We start from the raw sequence: 19184 nt of genomic DNA on the forward strand, positions 1-19184 counted from the left end.
ATGTTGCAGTCATTTCAGATCCATCCCTGATCGAATTCAAGTTCTTCAATCGTTGGAGTTTTGATGACGTTTAGGTCCATTTTTTCACATTTCTTCAATTTCATCTCATATTTCGTTTTTAATTAGTTTTATGGTTAGGTTTCAACAATCTATTAGTTTAAAGGCTTTAAAATGCATTACAATATGTAAGTGTAGATTTAAACTTTGAATTTCACGTTTATTCATCCTAATCGTTCTAACTCTTTCAACAAAAATAGAAATCAAATTTTAAGAAAAATCAACATCATTTCTCATGACTCTCAATTTTGTGTCTAGATGCGGTGGATTGGAAACAGCTCATCACTTGTTCCTTTCTTGCCCCGTTTTTGTCCTTATGTGTTGTATGGTTAGATCTTGGATTGGAATATCTTCAGCCGATCCTAAGATGTGCCATAAAATCATTTGTTCAGTTTATTCATTCTTTTGGAGGATTGCGAGCTCGTCGCTCTTTCTTGCAGCTTATTTGGTTATGTTGTATCAGGGTTATTGTGGAACAATAGAGTTTTCAAGGCTAAGGAAACTTCAATTCACCATATGCTAGGTAAAGTCAAATTACATTCATTTTGATGGTTGAAAACTATCTCGGTTTAAACTCTCATATATTTGGTGGTCAATCCATTTCGTTTGTATGGGCATCGACTAAATCCTTTTATTTCTTCTGTTTTTGATTATGTGCAGATTGTAAACTTTTGAGGTTTTACATGGCACACCTTGTGCTATTAAGGACTCTATGTTGGTATTAATATAATCAATTTCTGCTTGTTCAAAAAATTTTTAAGAAAAATCACACCTAACCATCGAATTGATAGAGCACTCCATTAATAAATATTAGAGAAATAACCGTTAGTTTTCAATCTTTTAAATTGAAGGTGATGGTTCTCACAATTAATATATAAAATAAAATAAAAAAAGAAAATCACATGGATTTAACTAGTGACGCAATTAATTTCCAAACAAGTTAGATGATCCTACTGTTTTTGCAACAATCTGTTCAAGGCTTAGTTTATGAACAATGGATTAGAGGCTGTTAATGTTCCTGCTGTTTATTCTTGGTAACTGAGAATTGATTCTTAAATAAAACCATATGCAATTTCGTCTTCTATTGAGCCTTATATATTTATAAGCAGTAGTAATTTGAAAAAATTACAGGTACAACATAAAGAACAGAAGGTTATATGTTCTGTAGGTACAAATTACAATACAAATCGAAACGTTCCTCTTGCTTGATCGGTTGAGCGCGCATCACATATCGTTCATCGTTGATACACAACAGGCTCCTAAATCCAAATGCCTCATCCTTCAAACAAAGGTTACTTGGTTATCAAGAGAGTCACAACTTATTTCATAATTACGTTAAAAATAAGTATACAAACCAAAAGAGCAAGTTAATGAACATAGGGAACTTGTGATATCACAGAGGGATAATTGTTCTCATTTCATTGAGAAAGTCATAGTTAAGTATACAAAGAGACCTTATGTGGTTAACTTGTTCTCTTTTTTTCCCACTTTCCTTCTGCACCATTATACTCAAAGTCATAAAATATATATGAATAGTTCTCTATATCACAAATTTAAATACATTACGATTGATCAAGACAATTGTATGAAGAATATTGAATCTAAAGTAACTGAAAATTTCAAAGTGGATGATTCTTTTTAGTCATTACAGTTTTGCAACATGAAAATGAAATCAAACTTAAAATCAAACCTCAAAACAGTCCAGCAGCTGTCCAGACATTGAAACCCATTTATATTTATGGTAAGGAAGACGATTCAGAGGACATCATGGCTTCCCGTCCTCAGACCTCACCGTCGTCATTACCATCCTCACCTCAAATCTGAACACCATTAACGTCATCTATCACCATCTCATCTCACCGTCACCGCCGTGCTCACCCTCTTTCGCATTCATATTTGTTCTGTCAGCCTCACTCTCCTCTCCAAAACACAACATCAAAGTGGCCGAAAGTGGAGGCGATGGGGATGAAGAAAAGCAGAGGTTCTGATTTAGAGAAGAGCAAAAATGAGAGAGAAGAGTAGAGGTTCCGATTTGGGCAAGAAGGAAGTGTTGGGTCGGAATCAGCATCGGATGCGGCGGAATCAACACCGACTGCGGATTGGCCAGAGTTGGTGCCGCCAGGATGATGGTGGTGATACAGCGGAGCCTGATGGATTCTGGGGGAGGGGTCGATGGTGGCATTGGCATGGAGAGAAAGTGAGAGAGGGAGAGAAATAGGGGATTGATGGAGACTATCAGGGTTTCAAGAATGAATTTGAAATTAAAATTTTGGGGATAGGGGGCGCCAAAAAATTAGGTTAAGTTAAGTGGGATTAGGGTTTGGATGTTAGCTAGCTAGGATTAGATATAAAAGATCTGTACTAAACTCTAACTCGTGCGATGCACAGGTTTTGTAGAGTTTCATATATAACTATCGTTCAGTAGAAGTAATCAAAGGTGGATATCAACACAATTAAAATGATAAATCGTAGAGAACATCGTAATCATAATATACAAAAGTTTGCACCAAGAAAATAATACGAAACTGGTATGTGCTGGTAGAAAGAAAGAAAAAAATAATGAAAAGAAGTTGTTATGCAATGACAAAAGGAAAAAAATAAGAAAAGGAACTGCTACGTAGTAACGGGAAAAATAAAATAAAGGAATTGCCAATAATAAAAAGTAACTGCTAAGGAACAGCCAATGTGTTAGTGGCTTAGAAAAAAGGTCTTACATATCTATTTTAGAAGTAAGAATATTTCAACTAAAATGGTTGTGACTTAGTGGTAAAAGTTATGAAGTGATGACATATGGTACCTGGTTCAATTTCTTGCAAATCCATTTTTGGAGATACATTTGAGGGTGTAGGTATTTTGAAAATTAAATAAAGTCTTCCGTTTGAGTTTGAATTTGGACATATTGCTATTTACACTGACGTCTTAGGCTTACACCCCCTGAACTACAGCGAATTGGGCCAAGCCCAACCTTCCTAATCAAACCCGGTTTCTCTCCTTTCATTCTCATTTCTCGACCTGAACGAAACTAAGCGCTCTCTTCTCTTCTCATTTCTCTCCACCTCAACCACCGCCGCCAACCACCGACATCGGCCCGTTTGACCAAAAGAAGTACGTTTTCTCTGTCTCCTCAACCACCTCTATCTTTCAGTTTTCTTTCAATTTATGGTTCTGCCTGTCTTCTATTTATATTATTCTTCATTATATGATGATTTGTGGACATGATTTCTGTTTTTCCCTCTTTCAGATTGTATGAATTTTTGTAACAATCCATTTTAAACTACTGTTGTTGTTGTTGATCTCTTGGCAAATTTCCATGGTATCATTGATTCGATTCGATTCATACTTGTAAGTGTAACCCATTCATTCTAATTTGCATTATTTTATGTCCATATATATATTACAGAAATATTCTCCTATATTATCTATGTCCATATGTTGTTATTCTTTTATGAGTTATATATAATAGACTTGCAAGTCAATACTTCTTTTGCCATGTCAATTCCATCTTATGCCTCCTGGACTGACTCCTGTGTTTGTAACAAATTGATTTTTCGATTTATGTTAAACTTAGAAAAGAGTCTAAAGTAACTTTATTTTATTTCGGTTTCTCTCACATAATGAAACAATCTTTATTTTATTTCAACTCACAATCCACTTCACATTGAACTTTGGAGAGTTAATAAGTTTGAAGTCCCAATTTTTCTTTGTATGATAAATATTTTTCATCGGTGCGAGATAGTGTGCATGTGAATTCTGGCTTAAAATCATTTTTATTCTTGTAGTTGATGAAGATGCACTGCCTTATTTGCAGCCATTGTTGATTAATAATTTTTTTCTCTACAACTCTTGACCAAACCCTATAAGTAACTTTTACAAAATAACCATACTTTCTTTATCTACTCAGCTTTCTCTATCTTTATATCCGAATATAATCTTGAAAAGCATATATTGGAAAAATGGGTCATATCTTTTGAAGGAGTTTTCCAAGCAAATTCATCCTTGTTTCACCACTAAAGCATCATATTCTTCATACTCTCCTTCTGTACGAAATACATTAAGGCTTGTACAAAACTTTGTAAAAATGTAAATCCAAGTTATTTTCCCTTTTCTCTATGTCTATTTTTTGTCTTTAGTCATTTTCTGAATTATTTTATCTCCAAAAAACATAAACTCTCCCTAGCCGCAAACCCTAGACGCCGGACTCCTTCATGGCCTCCTTTTTTCGTTCCAAAGCTTATTTTGAATGTGAGATTAGCGCCATCTTCCTCGTTTCTTTGCGATCTATATTTCTACCCGATTATGCGAAACATAATACTTTTGGTTCAATTTTGTATAAAATTAGACTATGAATTTAAAATAGAACATTATATTGTTTGAAAAGTTATTTATTCATTATCCCAAAGGTCACAATTTTGTCAGCATGCTCACCCCAAAGAGAGCAATGTAAGCGGTTGTTTCTGTAATAAAATATTACCAAAATATCAATTCAGGAACATAAGGTATATTAAAATCATATTACAACCAGGTACAAAGAAAGAGACAAATCTTACTCAAGATCTTTTAAAGTGAGATCAATAACCCTGCTTTTCCTTCCGTCCTTTTCAGTTTCCCTTATATCACCTCTTTCAATTACATGACCAATAACATTTGAAATTACGTATACAAAAGCAAAAACAAATGTATGAAATTCCTAAACGAATGCTTATAGGTAGAAATAATGTACAACACACATTCAGAATTGAAGTCTTACCCGTAGATACTTCATCGGCAGTTGAAGAGAGAATTTCATTGAATGGCTTGAACTCAAAAACGTTCATAGGGATAGCAGGCAAGTGTACTTTGGTAAAAGTTGAATTGTGCATCATACTAAGCTTATGTTTGTGTGAAGTTACCTTATAAGGACTTTCATTAAAACCTACAATTGCATTTTCAAGCTGATATGTACCCCCTTCTTGAACCATGGACCTGAACTTTGCCACCAAATCTTTTCTAGCTGTGGCGTGAATACGTCCACCCTATTGACGACAACAACAACATTAAACAGCTGGTTAAATTACATAACTAAAAAACAACAATGACATTAGTTTAATTTTAAAGCTAAGAGTGCAAACATGCAGAAACCTTTTCATCGACCAGTAACATGTTCATGAAAATGATGCTAGCGGGGACCTTCTTCTCTCGAATCAACCAAATGTGAGCAACTCGCACACACATCTTGAGATTCTTTCTTCCTCCAGAAACAGCTGAGATTGGAGTGTATTTGGCAGACATCATTGGCTTGTTTTTTCCTTTCCAAGAGAGAGGATGCTTATTTAGATTGAGATGGTTTGGCTAATAGGTTATGATATATTTATAGGAAAAAGGTGGAATACGTGTGAGTATGATATGTCGGTTGAGCAATAAAGAGTATTAGTTATCAGGATAAGCACAAAATAGTGGAAAAAAAATTAGGAAATGACCAACATTTTAGGATAAAGATTAATATGAATAAAATGAAATTAATATTGTTGATGGGGCACTTTGTTTTACTTAAGAATTGGCATTTTTTTTACTTAAGAATTACCATAGTTGATTCGCCAAAACATATTTTAGAGATGTGGATGAAATGTGTAGTAGTTACTTGAATGAGAGGAATTAGGATTTTTAGTTTGTTTCCACCCAAAACATATTTTAGAGATGTGGATGAAATCCCCTACTTATTTGAATGAGAGAAATAAATTTTAGTTTGTTTCCACCAAAAAGTTACTTTAGAGATGTGGATGAAATCTCTTAGTTACTTGAATGAGAAGAATTAGGATTTTTAGTTTGTTTCCACCGAAAACATATTTTAGAGATGTGGATGAAATCCCCTACTTATTTGAATGAGAGAAATAAGGATTTTAGTTTGTTTCCACCAAAAAGTTAGATTAGAGATGTGGATGAAATCTCTTAGTTACTTGAATGAGAGAAATTAGGATTAGGATTTAAGTTTGTTTCCACCCAAAACATATTTTAGAGATGTGGATGAAATCTTTAGTAGTTACTTGAATGAGAGGAATTAGGATTTTTAGTTTGTTTCCACACAAAACATATTTTAGAGATGTGGATGAAATCTTTAGTAGTTACTTGAATGAGAGGAATTATGATTTTTAGTTTGTTTCCACCCAAAACATATTTTAAAGATGTGGATGAAATCCCCTAATTATTTGAATGAGAGAAATAAAGATTTTAGTTTGTTTCCACCAAAAACTTAGTTTAGAGATGTGGATGAAATCTCTTAGTTACTTGAATGAGAGAAATTAGGATTAGGATTTTAGTTTGTTTCCACCCAAAACATATTTTAGAGATGTGGATAAAATCTTTAGTAGTTATTTGAATGAGATGAATTAGGATTTTTAGTTTGTTTCAACCCAAAACATATTTTAGAGATGTGGATGAAATCCCCTAATTATTTGAATGAGAGAAATAAGGATTTTAGTTTCTTTCCACCAAAAAGTTAGTTTAGAGATGTGGATGAAATCTCTTAGTTACTTGATTGAGAGAAATTAGGATTAGGATTTTAGTTTGTTTCCACCCAAAACATATTTTAGAGATTAGGATTAGTAATTGTTAGTAATAATGTTAAGAGGAGACGTTACACAGCTATGCTACTAAATTGATTCTAGTAATTGTTACTAATAATGTTACTAAAAGCCATGTTACTAAAATGCTTCAGTAACACAGCCATGCTACTAAATTGATTCAGCAACACAAAAACAAACACAAATATATAAATCAAAAAGCAAAGCAAGCAAGGCTAAATTATTTATGAAATTCAAGGGACATTTGCTAAATTCAAAGACAAAAAAAATAGATGCTTCCAAAACTCTAAGAAACTAAAACTTAAAATTCAAATTGGAAAGGTCTTGCACAATTTATCTAAACATGGACTAATTGTAAATAACATCAAGGTAGATGGTATCATGTGACCCAACCATCGGAGCATCCCCTCTGATCTTCACACCTTCACGGAGCCTGCGAGCTTCCACAAACCTATTTCAACGCCGTCCTATCTTGAAATGTTCATAAGGAATAGTTGCAAAAGTTAGCTCACAAACGGAAAAGGAACAAAATAAGTTAAGGTGGACACGAAAAGTGTATCATACCATACAACCTTTTGTAACATCATACTCAGTTAATTTTTTTCGAAATCAAGAACCATGTCACTAATATTGTGACAATAAGCAAGAAGAGTGTTATTGGGGGGAGATACTCATCGAAAGTTGCTTGCAAATTCATCTTGTCAAGAAGGAAATGCATAGGGGGATCAAAAACCGGGTAGGGGATATTCTTGTGAAACCTATCAGTCAAGTGTATATCAAACTGTCCGTCACCCACAAAAACCAAGGTAATCCGGGCACCAAGATCGATTCCGTAAAAGTCACGAATCGCTTTCCATCCCTTTGTGAGAAAAAAATGCTTCGTTTACTCTGTCAACCAATACTTCAAACTTGTTGGACTTAGGATCAGTCAATATTGCATAACGCCCAATTTGATCTCCGAAATCACCGCCAAACATGTTTGGCAAGCATACTGCACCCTAAAAAAATAACAAACAAAAACATCACACACGTTGATAAAATAGAATGCAAATAATTAAGAATAGATATATTTCGCAAAAAACACATACAACATCAATGTCATATTCAACGATATATGATATGTATTTCAGTCTGAGCTTGTTGATTGCTTTGTCAAGATCAGAAAAAGGGTTTTTCACCAACGGACCTACAAAAGATTAAAAGGGATTGAAAGAATGAATTATACTTTAAAACAGCGATAAATGTTTCTGGAAGCCATGTTGAAAAGAGATTTCGGTTTAGGAGAAATGATTAAAATATATTGGTGAGGGTTTGGAGGAGAGAAAGGTATAGTTTTAAAAAGAGATTTCGGTTTAGGAGAAAAGATTAAAATATATTGGTTAGGGTTTGGAGGAGGGGAATTAGGAAATTTGGTTTAGGAGGAGTGAAGTTAGATGGTTAGGGTTTGGAGGAGGAGAATTAGGAAATATGGTTAGGTTTTAAAGGAGGGAAAAGTTGCTAAAATATTAGGGTTAAAATATTAGGTTAAAATTAGGGCAACAAAGCTTTGTTTAGGAATAAGAAGAAGAAGATTGCTACAAAAGTTTGCACCAAGAAAATAATACGAAACTGGTATGTGGTGATAGAAAGAAAGAAAAAAAAAAAAAGAATAATGAAAAGGAGTTGTTATGCGATGACAAAAGGAAAAAAATAAGAAAAGGAACTGCTATGTGCTAACCGGAAAAATAAAATAAAGGAGTTGCCAATAATAAAAAAGTAAATGCTAAGGAACAGCCAATGTGTTAGTGGCTTAAAAAAAAGGCCTTACATATCTATTTTAGAAGTAAGAATATTTCAGCTAAAATGGTTGTGACTTAGTGGTAAAATTTATGAAGTGATGGCATATGGAACCTGGTTCAATTTCTTGCAAATCCATTTTTGGAGATCCATTTTTGGACATATTGCTATTTACACTGACGTCTTAGGCTTACACCCCCTGAACTACAGCGAATTGGGCCAAGCCCAACCTTCCTAATCAAACCCGGTTTCTCTCCTTTCATTCTCATTTCTCGACCTGAACGAAACTAAGCGCTCTCTTCTCTTCTCATTTCTCTCCACCTCAACCACCGCCGCCAACCACCGACATCGGCCCGTTTGACCAAAAGAAGTACGTTTTCTCTGTCTCCTCAACCACCTCTATCTTTCAGTTTTCTTTCAATTTATGGTTCTGCCTGTCTTCTATTTATATTATTCTTCATTATATGATGATTTGTGGACATGATTTCTGTTTTTCCCTCTTTCAGATTGTATGAATTTTTGTAACAATCCATTTTAAACTACTGTTGTTGTTGTTGATCTCTTGGCAAATTTCCATGGTATCATTGATTCGATTCGATTCATACTTGTAAGTGTAACCCATTCATTCTAATTTGCATTATTTTATGTCCATATATATATTACAGAAATATTCTCCTATATTATCTATGTCCATATGTTGTTATTCTTTTATGAGTTATATATAATAGACTTGCAAGTCAATACTTCTTTTGCCATGTCAATTCCATCTTATGCCTCCTGGACTGACTCCTGTGTTTGTAACAAATTGATTTTTCGATTTATGTTAAACTTAGAAAAGAGTCTAAAGTAACTTTATTTTATTTCGGTTTCTCTCACATAATGAAACAATCTTTATTTTATTTCAACTCACAATCCACTTCACATTGAACTTTGGAGAGTTAATAAGTTTGAAGTCCCAATTTTTCTTTGTATGATAAATATTTTTCATCGGTGCGAGATAGTGTGCATGTGAATTCTGGCTTAAAATCATTTTTATTCTTGTAGTTGATGAAGATGCACTGCCTTATTTGCAGCCATTGTTGATTAATAATTTTTTTCTCTACAACTCTTGACCAAACCCTATAAGTAACTTTTACAAAATAACCATACTTTCTTTATCTACTCAGCTTTCTCTATCTTTATATCCGAATATAATCTTGAAAAGCATATATTGGAAAAATGGGTCATATCTTTTGAAGGAGTTTTCCAAGCAAATTCATCCTTGTTTCACCACTAAAGCATCATATTCTTCATACTCTCCTTCTGTACGAAATACATTAAGGCTTGTACAAAACTTTGTAAAAATGTAAATCCAAGTTATTTTCCCTTTTCTCTATGTCTATTTTTTGTCTTTAGTCATTTTCTGAATTATTTTATCTCCAAAAAACATAAACTCTCCCTAGCCGCAAACCCTAGACGCCGGACTCCTTCATGGCCTCCTTTTTTCGTTCCAAAGCTTATTTTGAATGTGAGATTAGCGCCATCTTCCTCGTTTCTTTGCGATCTATATTTCTACCCGATTATGCGAAACATAATACTTTTGGTTCAATTTTGTATAAAATTAGACTATGAATTTAAAATAGAACATTATATTGTTTGAAAAGTTATTTATTCATTATCCTGTTTTTGTGTGCTTAATTTCAGGCAGCAAAGGTTCCCATGAGAGATATGTTCGATGATAAATTGCTTTCAAAAGTACAATCTCAACTGGTATATTCCTCCTTCCTATAGCGCCTATCAAAAAATTATTTAATACAGAAGCAATTGCAGCTTATCTCTAACCACATCATTTGGATTTTGCAGGAGAAGATGGTGGCCAACACGTATCACTAAAGAAGCTTATGGGTCATATATATTGGCATATAATGCACATTCTGTGAAGGGAATATTCAATGCTCACTGCCTTCATTTAAATTTTTAATAGGTATAACTTCATTTCATGCTTTGTGCTATTACAATTTTAAATTTTTAATTCCATAACTTTATGACTTTCCTGTTGGCAGGTTCGGTTATTCAATAGGTCTTGTATAAGTGTGAATGGACTTGACGATAATTCGATTACTCCATCGGAAAATTTACCAATTCCACACTCTACCAGAGTCAAGAAGTTGGCGGTAAGTTATGGAAACCCCAATGTGGTATGGAGTGGCAGTGAAGATGGAACCTTAAGACACCATGATTTCTGGGAAGATACGTCTTGTTCTTCTCATCTTCTGCAGGATCATCACACCAAGAGTCTCACAATGTTCTGGTAAGTGGTTTAATTCATTTGTAGCGATTCTCAATTATCAGTTTTGATATCCACCAAACAACTGAGAAATTACTGCAGTTGGGTAAAATTTTGAAATTTTCCTTTATCTTCATGGTTATATGCACGATTACTGAAATATATTGTCTGTGTGTAGGTGATTGTGGAGAAAGCTTGAAGAAATGACATTGCTAAGAAGTAGTAAGTGGTTATCTTTTGTTATTCTGTTTGTTTTAGTTATTTCTAAGGCCCGAGAAGATTATTTTGCTACCTGATTTTTTTTGTGTGGTCCCTGATGCTTTTGTGAAGATTATTTTGCTACCTGATTTTTTGTTGAGTGGTCCCTGATTTTGTTTTAGTTGTTTCCAATAGTTGTATTGTTTGTTACATTAATTGTGTTGTACAATTGGCTGGCATTTGATTCTTTAGTCATCCAAATAATATAACTTTGCAAAACAAACTTAGGTGAAAATTGCAGTGTTCTATTACTCAGTTTTGTTTTATATTATATTTTTTTTATAGATGACTAATCTGGTTGCTCTCTTTGCCACATACTTCTTGAAATTTTAGCTGATCCCAATTGAATTTTGTGAATTTGAAGTGCTTTGACCGCATTGATTTATTATCGAAGAATATGATTATGAATCACTGAGATGAAATAGAATGTAGAAATTTTGAGTAGGTGATGAAGAGATACAACATTATTTATAATCAATGTTGATTTAATATATTTTTTTCTCAACTCTTGTCCAAACCCTGTAAAGTAACTTCTCAACTTTTAAAATGAATAATATGATATTTTGCTTAAAAAAAATCTTTCTTTTTGCTCAGATTGCATAAAAACACATAAAAAGTCACAACTTTTCTTTACTCTCTTAAATACATTTGTCTCCTACAATTGATGAATAAAGACTCCATGTAGTGTATCTAGTAATTTAAAATTTTAAAACCTTGATTAATTCAGGTCCATTGGGTGATACAAAATCACGGGTAGGTTCTGATATATGCAGCTATAAAGGATTCTACTGAAAAAATCCATCAGGTGATTTCAATTGTTTCCAACTAAATACTCCCAACCATAATGGTTTTATTGATAAACTGCCTGATATTACTCTTATCAATGCAAATACCAACAATTTCATCACATCTCAAATCACTAAACTTCCTTATCACCCTTAGATCTTGCACTAAACTGCCTGATTACTTCAATGCTTATTTCAATTAATATGATTTTGTTTCAGTGCTGCCTATCACCCCTAGATTCTGCACTTTAGAAAAAAATATTTACTTGTCTAATTTTTTTTTTCCCTTTGTAAATCATGTATTTATGTATTAATTCTTATTCTGCTCTTTAGCTTATGGTGCAAGAAAGCAAGTTGCTCAAATTGTGCAAAAACGGAAAATAACTGTTAAGATGCCCATCCTTAACCATAATATGTTTTTGTTTGCTTGTTTGTTAGCAATGGAGCTGATTTTGATTTTGTGGAGCTAAAGAAGCAATAGTTCTAAAAGGAGTTATGAGTAGGCATGATGAAACAAAAACATGTAAGTATTCCATTTCTATCTAATACCTATTTTTCTCTTTTAAGATATGAAAAATAAGTGTTTGAATATGTCTAAAGAATGCATATGGGTTAGTACCAATTTAAATACGATGATGATCCTAAGTTTATAAACATGAGAAACCGAAATCCAACTTCAATATTTTACTTAATGGTCATGATAGGATTGTTTCCACACAGTTTGGCATCTTTTTGGCTCAGATTGCATAACAAAAATTAATAATCCAAACTTTTCTTTGTAATATAACTATTGGAAACATATTGGAATGTCTTCTTGGAATGTCTTCTCAAGCTTATCTATGCCATCTCGTTTTGCTAGGAAGATCACCAATCCGCGTTGTGTGTGTGGCAGGAGGATATGGTCTCAGCCAGCTCATTGTGTTTGTTCTAAATTGTAAGTACCATACAATATTTTAACAGTCATTAGCTTTAGTAGCATCTATTTGATTCAAAAGATGTGATTTTTTGCTTTGTTTGGGATTATTTGTTTACTCACATAGTCTACATGTTAAAACTATCCTAAAGTTTTTTCACATCTCAAAGTTTGGGTTTAATATGGTGACCAACCCATTTGTATGGTTTTTCTTGGTTCAACCCTTCTGTCTGAACCGTTTTTTTCTTTCAGATATCTATGATCTTTTACATTTCTTAGCATCTTAAAAGTAACCATTTTCGATTTCAAACCCTTTTAGGCTTAAAACAGTATACTTCTCTATTTTGCATTAATATGTGTATCTAAGTTTTACATGATTTAGGTAGAAATTATTTTTTGGACGTGAACAAAATTTTGAAGACAAAAGTGGAACTTATCAGTAACTTGATATACTTTTAGATTTGTTTTGATATATGGTCCATCGTAAATGGAACTTGTGATTAACATGATATGCATTTAGATTTGTTTCGATATATGGTCTGTCAGTATTGTGGAGCTTTCATCAAATTTTTCTTTTTAAAAGTCTTGTTAGTGCTTTGCTTTGCTATTGGCTTTCTGCTGCTTCTCTCACACATTTGTTTTTCCTAACGTGTTTTTAGATTTTCCAACTTTCCCTTCACTTTAAGTTTAAGTTTATAACACAATAAATAGATATTCATAGTTAAACTTTAGGCTTCTTTATAGCTTGCTAGCTTGTGGCTGCACAGGCTTTATAAGGGGAAGCATTATAATATATGAGGAAGGTAAATGTAGGATAGATAATCAAGTAAAGGACAAACTAAGACAAATAAAATTTTAAACTTTCCCTCTCTCATTGAACAGTTAAAACATGTGAGATAGACCAAATAGGTTTTGAAAATTCAAGCAATCCACCAAGCCACACACTGATTTACTATTTACGTGGTTTTCATTTTCATTTTCATTGTCTGTTTTATTTCATGTTTATTTCCTTGAAAATATCACCGGACTGTGCTTTTACATTTTTTGTTTCAAATCACAATGAATGAATGAATGAATGAATGCATTATTTGGAGAAAAAGCATTCCTTGCATACAGCCTTACTAAAATTCTACATTCCCTATGTAAACCCTCATCACCCACTTGTAATCACTATCACAAATCTGTACATATATAATAGTGTGAAAATGATTAGTGACTGAGATTTGGTCAAATCTTCTAATGTTTATAGTCACTGATGATTTTTATACACTGTTTTTGTTTCAAATCTTCTTTTGTTTCTATATTTATAGTCATTGACTATTCTCCAAATGTTATTGTCCTCAATGTAGGTCTCCAAATCCAACCAAAAGCAGCAGAAATGCTGGCGAAGGGCAATCCAGCTGCATAAGTAAATGTAAGTGGTAAGAATCCTATTTGTTATATCATGTAAAAGAATATTTTGCATATGTTACTTAAGAGCCTGTTTGAAACACTTCTCAAAAACTCTTTTTCAGTTTTTTAAAAACTTGAAAATTAAAAACTTTTTTGCTAAACTATTTTTTAAAATTACAGTTTTCAAAACTGTTTTGAATTTTTTTGTTTTGGGGACTAAAACTAAAACATGTAAAAGGATAACTATTGTGAGAAGAGGACTTGTATATTTCAAAAACTGAAAACAAAAACTATTTCAAACAGGCCCTTAATCTCTCACCTATTCCTTGATGTTTCTCTTTTGTCACCTTCTCTCTCTTGTGCTGGCTTTTCTAATAATTCCATCCTCTTCAAAATATTCTTGGTAAGAAAGAAAAAAGTAAACATGAGAATTCCATATAAAAAACATTAGAAACAAAAACAGTGTGCATATGTGATGTTTTTTTCTTCTTTTTTCTGAGTAATAAACTATGAAGCACGGATACGGACACCGGAGATGACACGGACACTGACACGCCGACACAACTAATAATTTGAGAAAATCACATAATTCAGTGCAATTACAAGGGTCGGTGTCGGTGTCGGACACGACACGCGTCTGACACTAGGACACACCTAATCCAAGGAGTGTCCGTGCTTCATTGGTAATAAATAATCAAAGACCTTTTGGATGCTTTTGCTTGATTACTCAATTAAAATAATTACCTTGAAGCATGTATTGAAATCTTTAGTTTTATTAGAACTCATTTAGAAAGTATAAATTATCGGATACTTTTGATGTGTTTCATTGTTCTTGTGTTGACAGCTGCAACCATGGATTAGACACAAAAATATATGCAGCAATAGAAATTATTAAACAAAAGCATGTAAGTTTTCCTTTTCTATCTAATAGTGCACTGAGAAGTATTATACGTGTGCATTGAGGTTAAGGGGGATGTATTGGATTAGGATTCTATGAGATTTTAAAAGACTTTTTAATTATGAAAAAGTCTTGTGGTATTCAATCAAGACTCTTTGTCATTTTAAAAAAGTATTGAGGTATTCAATCAAGACTTTTCATCACTTAAAAAAAGTCTTGTGGTATTCAAAATCATTCAAATTTCAAAAGATTGTTTAATAAATTGGATTTTGATGGATTTTGTAGTGGGATTTTAATAAGAAAAAGTCTTTCATGAAAAGATGAGATTTCTTGAGATTGTTTTTCTTTTAAAAGTTACTATCTCTTTCTTCTCATTTCTCTCTCTCTCTCTCTCTCTCTCTCTCTCTCTCTCTCTCTCTCTCTCTCTCCCTCCCCCTCCGTATTCTCTCCTTTCTCTCTTCGTTTCTCTATCTCTCCATTCTCTCTCTCTCATCTCTCATCCGCCCTCTCTCCCTCTCTCTATCTCATAAAAAAATAAAAAATTGTATTGAGAATATTATGATAGAGAGTATGACGTAATCAATGTTTCGTAAATCGAGTGTTAACTCTGAGGTAAACTCGGTTTCTGGTAAAATCGAAAGGTTTAACGAGTTTGACTGAGTTAACACTTGGTAAACTCGGGTAAACTCAACCGATTTGTAATGGCTGACACAATATATTTTTTTTGAAAGATTTGTAAGTGTTGATTTTAAATATGTACAATTGAATTTTGTGGGAATAACATTTTTAACAAATAAAAAATGTGTATTGAGAATAATGTGTTAGAGTGTTTTTTAGTCCCTTAAAATCTTATAAAATCCATAAAATTCTTAAAATTTGAAAATCAATAGTAAAATATTTTTTTATTGGTTTTATTTTTCTTTATTCAGACGCTAGAATTTATTTGTTCATTATTTCTATCATTCACGCTTGTAAGTATGTTCTTTTTCCCCTAAAATTCATTTAATTCTTTGAAATTTTAAAATAACATAAAATCCTTTGAAATTTTTAAAAGTCAGTGTGATAAATCCTTTAAAATCTTGAGTGTATAAAGTCTTTTACATAAAAAGTCTTTTAAAATCTCACAGAATCAATACAATCTCACACGGTCTTTAAAAATCTTATAAGACTTTTTTTATTAAAATAGTCTTTTAAAATCCTAATTCAATACTCCCCCTAAATATAATTGTTCTTCACTTGGACGTATTATACCTGTGCAGTTAAGAAATCAAATGTGAAAAGAACATTAAAATTGACTGCTAGTTAAGAACATAATATAGTTAATGTGTAGTGTACTTTAATTAAATGGACGGTGGTGCTAAAACTTCAAAAGAAACACATGCTTAATAAAAGATTGGCCGGTTCTCCAATTTTTTTACCCAAAATGAATTCATCACATAGTTTTTATCTTTGGCTTGGATTTTATCGAAATAAACTGCTGACTTTGATAAAAGAAAATGTGGTTATTAAAAGCCTAGTTGTCATGGAAATGTTTGAATAGCACCTATAAATTAAGTTGCTATTGTAAAGCTAGAAATATATTTGAAGACCTCTCTCTTTTCAGGAAAGCGTCCAAGGTAAGGGCACTTCCCCATACTTGCTAATGTAAACTATTTCGAAGTTACTTTATTATTATAAAGTACACATAAAAGTTTATAATTTATAATAAAAATAAGGAGTTTTATAGAATTGATATATAAGTAATAGAGTTTTATCTCTAAAAAAGATAAGCTGCATAAATTGAACTGTTCATTAAAATAAATAGTTTTCAACGGCATGTATGATCGATTCATTTAGCAATCACATTGCATTTTTTGCTTAAGATGCATGTATGATGAAGTTGCTAGCTTTTCCTTATTCTAGTTTTGCATGAGAAATCTCCAAGAATAATTCCATATTCGTAGTCTTTGTATTGGCAGCAAAAGAAAGAATTAAAAGAACAACTTTTAAAAATATATCCTTTTACTCGTCTGGTTACAACATAGAGAGAGTAAACTAAAAAAATATACTCCTAATTGCCAAATCCACCAACCAAAACTTAGAATTAAAAACCACCGTGTTTCTCTTGGAGAAGGTACAATATATACTATGAAATCCATAGATTACTAAACTAATTCTTTTATTGCAATGAATTATGTACGTTAGAAATTCACAGAGTCTAGCAATGAATTATGTACTTTATAAAGGAGTGATTTAAAGTATATAGATTATGAATGATTAAAATATGAAGCAATGGTTTGAGGGAGAGACACATAAGCAAAGTAGGAGAATGCTTAAGATTAAAAATAGGGTATTGGTGAGCTGACACATAAGCAAATTGCACCTTAGAATACATGTAGATAGAGATAGAGATAGAGATTGCCTGAATGGCTTACCCATTATTGTCATAAGTTTTTTTCCATTTCCTACCATTTATGCATAATTTTGTTGTCTCTTATTTTTCCTATCAAAACTCTTTTTTTTTTTTTCCATTTTTTTTTTTTTGCAATTCAGCCAACTAGTACTAATTGTTTTCTGAAACAACAGTTGAGAAAATGGCACAAAATGCAAGAATGGCTGCGGAAGCTTATCGCACTGCAAATCCACATTTTATATCAAAAGTCACTAGGGGAAATAATGCGGTGATGGTTTTATTTTGTTGTTTTTATTTAAATCAAATATTAAATTATTTATGTTGCCTAATTGATCTCTGGTCTATTTTGTAGTTTATTGATTCTACTTTTGCTTCACGCCATCTGAATGAAAATGTTTCTATACTGCTCCGAAATTCTGATGGACAAGAGTGGGAAGATTCTGCGGAAATGTTTCGTAAGGATTCACATCAAATGAAATTCAAAAAATTTCATATATTCAAAAATGATAACTATCTGTGTCAAGAAGATTACTGTGCATTTGAACTGATCCAGATAAATCCAGTGGTTCTAAATGTCATAATGTTTCGTGTGAATGACTATGAAAATTAACAAATTATAAATTTTTGAATCGTACGAACGAGATATGAACTTTTATGAGTTGGGTTGAATCTATTATTGTACCTTCAATTTCGAACATGTGAAGTTGTCTCATATTAGTTCATGTAATAATTATTTTACTATTAGATTAACTAGTATTTGGATTCATGCGATGCATGAGAAATTAATTATCTTAATGACTAATATTTATAATCTATTTTAATGGCTCATATTAATATTAGCGTGTTCACCTTCTTGCTAACCCCCACTCAATAATCATGCTTCTGGTTTTTATGAAGAAGTCAAACAACCATGGTTTTTGATTTAAAAATCGATTGTCGAGAACCATTCCATCATTTTACAATCTAAATTTCACTTTTGAGATATTGTGTACCTCATATTATCCCTGATTGACTTCTCACTATTCACCGTCATATTGATAATCAATAGTACCAATTTAAAGCAAATTGATATTAAAAAGGGGGATGAGGGAGTTGAGCAAGAAAGAGAGGAATGGTGGTTGGATTCCATTACCACTGCAACACTCTTGGTAAAATTATGTGGCGTGGCGTTTCTTCTTTCTCAACATCTATCCATATCCCTTCTCTAATATTTTTTTTTCTCCTTTTCGCTTACCAACTTTTTTTTATAGACTCCATGTTTATAATTCAAGTTTATTTAGTTTTGATTATTTTTATCACTTCTTTTTTGTTATGTCAATTTCATCTTCAATATATTTTTTTCTTCAGGCAGAGCAACATCCAGTGAGTTAAGGTATTGTTCAATCCATCGATTTCACCAATATAAATTATATATTCTTTAATTTTCTACTTCAATTTTTCATGTATCATTGTTTTGAATTTTTACCAAGAGTGAGTTAAGGTAAATGCATAAAGATAGGTTGTGTATGATGTCAGGAATATTGATTTTATATGATGGATAGTTTCATACATGCTTGATGTGCCATTTTCAGTTTTGTAGAAAAAAATGTGAATTTTTCCTGCAGGCATAAAGTCCCGAAAAAGTGACCTAGAGGTTGAATTTTTCCGCGATTTTTTTCAGGCATGTTTAGGACATAAAAAAAACATCTTCTACAAAAAATTAGAATTTTCCGACGAGGGACGGATTAAATATGAATATTTTATGCGCCAAAAACTAAAGAAAGCGTGACATCAAAACATCGACCTAGAAATCGAATTTTGAGCTGGTTTTTTGCAGACACCTCAATAATAATACATCTAGAGGATCTGAAAAGTTTCGTGGAATTCCGTCAAAGCCTCGATTTATTTTGA

At 32.4% G+C, this 19184-nt stretch overlaps 1 protein-coding gene across 4 annotated transcripts in view; it reads left to right on the forward strand.

Annotated features, from left to right (window-relative positions):
- Positions 1 to 2989: 2989 nt before the first annotated feature.
- The window catches only part of LOC112417792 (uncharacterized), a 95827-nt gene continuing 79632 nt past the window's right edge, over positions 2990 to 19184 (forward strand). The window contains exons 1-15 of one of the 4 annotated variants that reach the window (XR_005646404.1): positions 2996 to 3162; positions 3299 to 3399; positions 8601 to 8760; positions 8897 to 8997; positions 10074 to 10139; positions 10233 to 10353; positions 10433 to 10680; positions 10835 to 10878; positions 11642 to 11719; positions 12138 to 12222; positions 12559 to 12633; positions 13962 to 14026; positions 14849 to 14909; positions 17468 to 17562; positions 17647 to 18109. The gene's annotated coding sequence lies outside the window, so the exon portion shown is untranslated. Of the gene's footprint in view, positions 3163 to 3298; positions 3400 to 8600; positions 8761 to 8896; positions 8998 to 10073; positions 10140 to 10232; positions 10354 to 10432; positions 10681 to 10834; positions 10879 to 11641; positions 11720 to 12137; positions 12223 to 12558; positions 12634 to 13958; positions 14034 to 14848; positions 14910 to 17467; positions 17563 to 17646; positions 18110 to 19184 lie in introns of those variants that run through there. The other 3 variants (XR_005646407.1, XR_005646410.1, XM_039834616.1) reach the window with 3 other exon arrangements.

This window comes from Medicago truncatula, chromosome 5 (assembly GCF_003473485.1).
Source record: "Medicago truncatula cultivar Jemalong A17 chromosome 5, MtrunA17r5.0-ANR, whole genome shotgun sequence".
Taxonomy (NCBI): domain Eukaryota; kingdom Viridiplantae; phylum Streptophyta; class Magnoliopsida; order Fabales; family Fabaceae; genus Medicago; species Medicago truncatula.